The 6,370-nt window shown below is 43.4% G+C and overlaps 1 pseudogene; it reads right to left on the bottom strand.

The window, feature by feature from the left end:
* Nucleotides 1-4,978: 4,978 nt before the first annotated feature.
* On the bottom strand, nucleotides 4,979-5,751 carry LOC101152949 (large ribosomal subunit protein uL30-like; annotated as a pseudogene).
* Nucleotides 5,752-6,370: the final 619 nt, after the last annotated feature.

Here is a 6,370-nt window from a genome sequence, read left to right as displayed (position 1 = left end):
AGAAGGAGTCTCACTCTGTCACTCAGGCTGGAGTGCAGTGGCATGATCTCAGCTCACTGCAGTCTCCACCTTCTGGGTTGAAGCAATTCTCCTGCCTCAGCCTCCTGAGTAGCTGGGACCACAGGGGCGCGCCACCAAACCCGGCTAATTTTTGTATTTTCAGTAGAGATGGGGTTTTGCCATATTGGCCAGGCTGGTCTGAGGGCATCCATTTCTATGTTTTTGGCGGAATCTGTGTCTATATTCTGGGGAGACTAAATAGCCTCCAGCCAGCGTGATCAGTGGAGAAATCTGATGTAGCAGCCTAGATGGAGTTGACCCAAAACACCCATGATGGATCTGTGAAACATGAGAATTTACTATCTTCATAAAATCTAGGGGAGGGACTAGACTCCCTGCATTCCCTTGGATGAAGGCTCTTATCCTTTTTATTTAGCAATTGTAGAGAAAGGTGACCCACATAGGCTAGTGAAGTTGTGTTATATAATTCATTTTGTAAAAATGTATGAAAGTTAGTCAGGCATGGTGGTGCACACCTGTAGTCCCAGCTACTCAGGAGGCTGTGATGGGAGGATCACCTGAGCCCAGGAGCTCAAGGTTATAGTGAGCTATGATTGTGTCACTGTGCTCCAGCCTGGGTGACAGAGGAAGTCCCCATCCTTAAAAACAATAACAAAAAAAGATGTAAGAAATAAAATCCTATGTCACCCTGATGAACTAGTATCTGGTAGTAAAGTAAGAGGATCATGTTAGATAATTTCAGAACAACTTGGAGGATGAAAAAAGGAAGCTTTAAATATAAAAGTCTGGCTGGGCGCGATGGCTCACGCCTGTAATCCCAGCACTTTGGGAGGCCAAGGCGGGCGGATCACGAGGTCAAGAGTTCGAGACCAGCCTGACCAACATAGCGAAACCCCGTCTCCACTAAAAATACAAAAATTAGCTGGGCGTAGTGGCGCGCGCCTGTGATCCCAGCTACTTGGGAGGCTGAGGCAGGAGAATAGGTTGAACCCGGGAGGCGGAGGTTGCAGTGAGCTGAGATCGCACCACTGCATTCCAGCCTGGGCGACAGGGCGAGACTCCGTCTCAAAAAAAAAAAAAAAAAAAAAGTCTATTACCTCTCTGCTAAATGCGATACTTTACTATTGTGTAAGGGCATATGCAAAAAATACACACGCATACCAAAAGAATAACTTTAAGTGCATATTAATAAAACATCATAAAACGACTATGGTTTGCTCATTATGGTGGGAAATGCGCACACACACACACAAAGCTAGGAAACACGTTCCTGCCCTTTAGAGGTTTACCATTATAAAGTCCAATTTGAATTACAAATTGAGAGACGCATATGACAGACCAAAGAAAGCATGTGCAGAAATCAGTATCTGTTTTCCAAACAGGACATACCACTCTTGACCACAATGACGAGGAAGGCATAGAATGAGGTGACTACTCTCAAACCAGATTTGGAACAAGTAAGAGGAGCCGGCAGTGGCAGTTCTTCAGAAGAATGGTTGAGATTATCAGTGGGATGCAAGTGGGCCCTCTACTTTGTCAGACATGTTTCTTTCTCCTTAGCTGGGAGGAGAATGGAGCAGTCCACTAAGGGAGGGACTATTGAGTACAGAAGTCCAGAGCAGAAACTCTAAAGCCATACTACCTGATTTCCAACTTAGGCAAGTGACTTCATTAATCCACCTATTTTTCTCAAGAGATCCCCTTATTTTCAAGGACAATAATCAATCTAGATGAATCACTAAAGTGGTGATGTTTTATGACTTGCTTTAAATATTTCCACCCAGGTGTAGATGAAGTCTTATGTGATGATTCTGGATGCAATTGGTTTCTGCCTACTCTGGATTCATTTTGAAATTAAAATTAATCTTTGTTGGGAGCAATGGAATTATACTAAGGTGGCTTCTTTTCCTATAATTGAGTTTAGGCCTGTGTCTTTCTAGACCTAGGATACAGATGGACTCACAGGCCATTTCCAGGTTGATTAGGAACAAATATGTTGGCTATAGACTAGTAGTGCCATTAGAATGATTTCTGTTGCCTCTATGGTGTTTCTGCTGTAGCCTACCACCCAGTGACATGGCAGTCTTTTTTTTTTTTTTTTTTAGTATTTATTGATCATTCTTGGGTGTTTCTCGGAGAGGGGGATTTGGCAGGGTCACAGGACAATAGTGGAGGGAAGGTCAGCAGATAAGCATGTGAACAAAGGTCTCTGGTTTTCCTAGGCAGAGGGCCCTGCCACCTTCCACAGTGTTTGTGTCCCTGGGTACTTGAGATTAGGGAGTGGTGATGACTCTTAACGAGTATGCTGCCTTCAAGCATCTGTTTAACAAACCACATCTTGCACCGCCCTTAATCCATTTAACCCCGAGTGGACACAGCACATGTTTCAGAGAGCACGGGGTTGGGGGTAAGGTTATAGATTAACAGCATCCCAAGGCAGAAGAATTTTTCTTAGTACAGAACAAAATGGAGTCTCCTACGTCTACTTCCTTCTACACAGACACAGCAACAATCTGATCTCTCTATCTTTTCCCCACATTTCCCCCTTTTCTATTCGACAAAACCGCCATCGTCATCATGGCCTGTTCTCAATGAGCTGTTGGGTACACCTCCCAGACGGGGTGGCGGCCGGGCAGAGGCGCCCCCCACCTCCCAGATGGGGCGGTGGCTGGGTGGGGGCTGCCCCCCACCTCCCGGATGGGGCGGACATGGCAGTCTTACAGAGTGAAGGGAGCAATAGCAGAAGAAGAGCCAACAGGTATTTCTATGATTGGTATAAGACAGAAATTGTGTAGTCTGGTTTATTGAGAAGTTTTATAGGGCCATGTTGGTTTGAAAGTACTAACAGCAGTATTCTACAATACTAAATGCATTCTCTTGAAATCCTAAACTGCCTTTAAAAAAAAAGTGCTGTGCTATTAAAAATTGTAGCAAATACATTACATTTAATTTCCTTCTTTTTAAAAAAAATTTTAAAAGACGGGGTCTTGATCTGTTATCCAGGCTGGAGTGCAGTGGTGTAACCATAGCTTACTGAAGCCTCAAACTCAAATCTCCTGCTTTAGCCTCCCGAGTAGCTGGGATTACAGGTGCAAGCCCCCACACTTGGCTTAATTTCTGCCCTTTAAAAAGAAAAAGTATGGCAGTGAAATTGTTCTGTACTACATAAACTTTGTTTAACAATAGTCAGTTTTTTCTGTAGTATAGTACTTTTCTGAGCTGACATTAAAATGTGAACTGAAGACTGGGAAAAGAAAGGTAGGAGAAAGGTAGATAATAAAAAACAAACAATACTACACAGAAAAGGGCTGGATATAAAAATATGCTCCAAATACTTTTAACAAAGTGTAGTTTTTGTTGTTGTTGTTTTGTTTCTTTTTTTTGAGACAGGGTCTCACTCTGTCACCCTGGCTAGAGTGCAGTGGTGTGACCTTGGCTTACTGCAACCTCTGCCTCCTGGGTTCAAGCAATTCTCCTGCCTCAGCCTCCCGAGTAATTGGGATTACAGGCCCCCGCCACCACACCCGGCTAATTTTGTATTTTTTTTTAGTAGAGACAGGGTTTCACCATGTTGGCCAGGCTGGTCTCAAACTCGTGACCTCAAGTGATCCACCCACTTCAGCCTCCCAAAATGCTGGGATTACAGGTGTGAGCCACCGTGCCCAGCCAAAGTGTAGTTTTTATACTTGCAATATTTCAGATAAGAGTTCTAGGAACTACACAAAGATTCAATGAATCATTGTTCAACTTTTCTTGAAGATAGCACTATCCTTAGTTTTATAGATGGACAATCTAAACTACATGTTAAAAAACAAAATCACTGCAGGTAACAAAGCCAGGGCTCCTGACTCTTGGTTCCTGCTTCAGCCACTCTCTCCTCTGAATAAGTTCCAACAGTCTGGAAACTTTGATCTAGAATCTTTTGTCTAGACGTTTCCCAGAAAGAAATTACCCTTAGTATTGTGCATTTATCATGGCTAGGACAAAAATCTGCTTTTGCATTCTGCCACTTTTAGTTGAGATGGACATGAGACATTGCAAAATTCTGAAATTTGCCAATAGTGGCAGTTCAGTTACCTGTTCTTATCTGAAGTGTCCTTCTTTCCCATATACAGTCTGTACTGTACTCAAAACTTCTTAATTTCTCATTTCTCTGAGCCCCTTAGAGCTAAGAAACTAGTCTGCTAGGAAGTTTCTCCCTCATATGTAATTACAACATCCTGAGCGAACTTGAGATCAAGTGGTTGGGGATGACCTGAGCCCATGGACAAACCACATGATGTCAAGATTAGGTTCTCCAGAGTTCCCTTCCTTCTCAGCCCAAATACTGAATGGAGTATGGAGCAGCAGATTTCTTAAATTAGTAGCAGATTACTTGAAGTTAGAGTCACTTTAGTGCTCAGTGGACACAAGGTACTCCTTTGGCTAATTCAAAGTCTTAGGCCTGGCTGAGATATGCAGTAAAAACAGCAAAATTTGTTTTATCCCTTAAGATCTCAAAGGTCTGGCTGGGCACAGTGGCTCATGCCTGTAATCCCAGCACTTTGGGAGACCAAGGAAGGTGGATCACTTGAGGCCAGGGGTTTGAGACCAGCCTGACCAACATGGCAAAACCCTGTTTACTAAAAATACAAAAATTAGCAGGGCATGGTGTTGCATGCCTGTAATCCCAGTTACTAGGGAGGCTGAGGCATGGGAATCTCTTGAACCTGGGAGGCAGAGGTTGCAATGAGCCAAGATGGTGCCACTGCCTTCCAGCCTGGGCAACAGAGTGAGACTCCATCTAAAAGAAAAAAAAAAACAAAACAAAAGAAGATCTCAAGGCTCTGTACCCTAAGGTTCTTTCTCCTCAGTTGAATATTTCCTTGGCCTGAATAAGGAAAACTGTAACTAAGTAGTAAATTGTCGCAGTCTGCATCTTTTTTTTTTTTTTTTTTTTGAGAGCAGGTACTGTTTATTAACCGAGCAGCTTAGAAAAATAATCATGGTAGACACCTTAGTTCATTCTTCTAATAAGCCTGTTGATCTGGTCCTCCCTGTTGCCAGCATCTCCACCTTCTACAAAATGGGTGGTCTTTTTCTTCATTCCACCTCGTGGAGAAGACAATTTGAAGGGCCACAGGAAGTTATTTGCCTCTTTGAAGCCTTTTCCAACAGTATAGATCTCATGAATCAGATCCTCCATGCAGATGATGCCGTATTTACCAAGAGATCGAGCAATCAAAGTGTTATCTGTCAAAGCAATTCGCTTCTTATTGATTTTGCCATAACCACACTTGTAGATTAGTTCATTTACTGACTTCAGATTGGGGTACCCCCATGCAATATATGGCTCTACAATCCTCAGCATGTTAATCGAAGCCTTGTTGATAAGGTGCCATTGAAGATTTGACGAAGGCGAAGAAGCTGCAACACCTTTCGGACATTTGGGCTCACGCCATTGACACCTCTGATTCTGATGACAAATGCCAGTTTGGGTTCTGCAGGTACATAGAAATTGCCAGCTTTTCTTGCCATCCTCGCCTTTCGAATTTCAGTTCTGTACATCTGCCTGTATTCCTTGTGATAGTGCTTTGCTTTTTCATAGACAAGCCTCCTCCTTGCCTTTCGAAGCATCTTTTGGGCAAACTTCTTTCTCAGGCGCTTGATCTTCAGCTCTGCAAAATTCCTTCGCTTTTTCTTAAGGGTTTCTGGCACAGCAAGAACCTTCTTCTCTTCTACACACTCCATGGTTCCAGCTGGAAAAAGAGCGCAGTCTGCATCTTGTGGCTGCTTTTACCCTTGTAGAGATCCACCTGGCCAGCACATTTGTTTACACATTGACGTTGGTGAGTTTTGCATGGTTATGCCAGGCTCAGTTGGTCCCTGCACTTTTGCTGAGTGGTCCAAGTGGTCAAGAGAGGCCTCCTGGAAGCTACATACAAGTACATACAAGTAGAGTCTCTGCTTCTATAGAAACGTGTGCTCATCTCAGTACAAAGCTGCCAGGAATCATAGTCACCCTTCTACATGACGGAAAACTCAAGGCTTCACTCCCATGCTGTAGGCAAAAGCCATCTGCCCGTCTGTTAAATCTGTGTGGCTAATATAAGCCTCTACAAACCACTGAGCTGAAAAAGCCCTGCCATAAGCTGAAGTCTAAGTCCCTCGGCCACCTGTTCTTACCCTACCAAAGGCCACTCCTGCATGCTTTTTTCCTTCTCCTAATTCCACCATGTATTCTCTTTGATTTATCAATGTTAATAGCCAGTACATCAAAATTTGGGGTCTCTGTAGAGGTCCACAGTGTCCTTCTTTTCCTTCTGGCTTCTGAACGAATTGAGAAATAAGGTAAAAGAATAAGAGAGAT

This window comes from Gorilla gorilla, chromosome 10 (genome assembly GCF_029281585.2).
Source record: "Gorilla gorilla gorilla isolate KB3781 chromosome 10, NHGRI_mGorGor1-v2.1_pri, whole genome shotgun sequence".
In the NCBI taxonomy this organism is placed as follows: domain Eukaryota; kingdom Metazoa; phylum Chordata; class Mammalia; order Primates; family Hominidae; genus Gorilla; species Gorilla gorilla.
This window is presented reverse-complemented; position numbering and strand designations above follow the sequence as displayed.